The sequence below is a fragment of the Urocitellus parryii genome, chromosome 13 (genome assembly GCF_045843805.1).
Source record: "Urocitellus parryii isolate mUroPar1 chromosome 13, mUroPar1.hap1, whole genome shotgun sequence".
NCBI classification, from domain to species: Eukaryota; Metazoa; Chordata; class Mammalia; order Rodentia; family Sciuridae; genus Urocitellus; species Urocitellus parryii.
Genome location: NC_135543.1, coordinates 64,733,634 through 64,735,200, shown reverse-complemented (window position 1 = coordinate 64,735,200; position 1,567 = coordinate 64,733,634).

Here is a 1,567-nt window from a genome sequence, read left to right as displayed (position 1 = left end):
AGGTTCAGATCCTTTTCACAGAGCAGGCAATGAAGGGTGGACTGTCAGGGGATATCTTTTTCTCTTTTGGAGCTTCGGGATGGGCTACGGATTGATCCTAGGGTCTTAAGCATGGTTAAGTGCTCTCCTATTGAGCTACATCCCAGCGCCTCCTGTTTGTGAATTTTATTTGAGACAGGGTCTTGCTAAGTTGCGCAGGCTGGTCTTTGAACTTGTGGTCCTCCTGCCTCAGCCTCCGAGTGGCTGGAATCACAGGAGTGTGCCACCGATATCTCAATAAGGGCACATCACAGTGCATTTTACCACTTTCCTACTAATGGACATCATGGCATGTCCCATTTTTCACCTTTCTCAACAAAACTTCTTAGAACGACCCTGAGCACATGTATTGTCACACTTGAAGGATCATCTCAAGAGAATTTCCAGTTGAGGAAAAGAACATGAAGAGATCTGTGTTCCATTCTTGGGTTAATCAATCAAAGTAAATCTTGGGCTAAAGTCGTCTGGGGAAAATGTGGACATCAGTGGCTGCCTGGATTACTGGAGAGGGCCCAGGGCTTTATTTTTAGGTGGCCTCCGCTGCTTCCTTAATAATCTGCAGAACCAGGACAACTTCTGTTGGAGAAGTCTTCAGAGGCCTGAAGCTTCGTCTCCCATGTGAATGTCATTGAGGCCCAAACTCCTGCCATTCAGGCCTCCGCCAGTGTCACCTCCCCTCCCTCTCACCCAGGGACCATCCTTGCTCTTTGAACTTCTTTATTTGGCACCTGAGGATCCTGTCTTTCTCCTTGGGAGATTAATTTATTTCCTTGGGAATATCTATTGCTAGATAAGACCCAGTATTCAGCCAGGTGTGGTGGCACACACCTGTAATCCCAGTGGCTCAGGAGGCTGAGGCTAGACTCAGCAACTCAGTGAGGCCCTAAGCAACTCAGTGAGACCTTGTCTCAAAATAAAATACAAGCAGGGCTAGTGATGTGGCTCAGTGGTTAAGCGCCCCTGGATTCAATCCCTGGTATCAAAAAAATGACCCAGTATAGTAGATGTTTATAAACAACAACAACAAAAAACCTCTAGGGGGCCCTGTTTTGTGCACAGGAAGTTCGTCTTCCCCTCCCCCATTCCTAGTTCTGATCTAGGAATCTTTCACATTCGCCCTGTACCCTGAAGTATGTTGAAGATCTACCTCAATCCATTAATTAACTGGGCACGAACATTATGCCACGCAAACCTCACAAGAATCCTAAAAGATAACCTTATGACCATTTATATACAAGGAATCTATGGCTAAAAGCTGCCTGCTCGGTCTGAGGTCACAGAGGCAGCAAGCAGTACACTGGAATTTGAGACCGGGTTCCTCAGGTCCAATCTGCAGGAACCACCGTGTTATAGGAAAATACAGAACTTAGGAGAAGGCCCAGTAGGCTTGCTGATCTGTGTTGGCCGAGAGGGCCTCATCATGCCCCGTGATCTCCCAAGGCCCTGAGGAAGTCCCTGTGTGTTCAGGCCCTGCTGGCTGGCCTTGCTGGGGCCCTTGTCCTGGACTCCTGACTCCTCTCTACTGCAC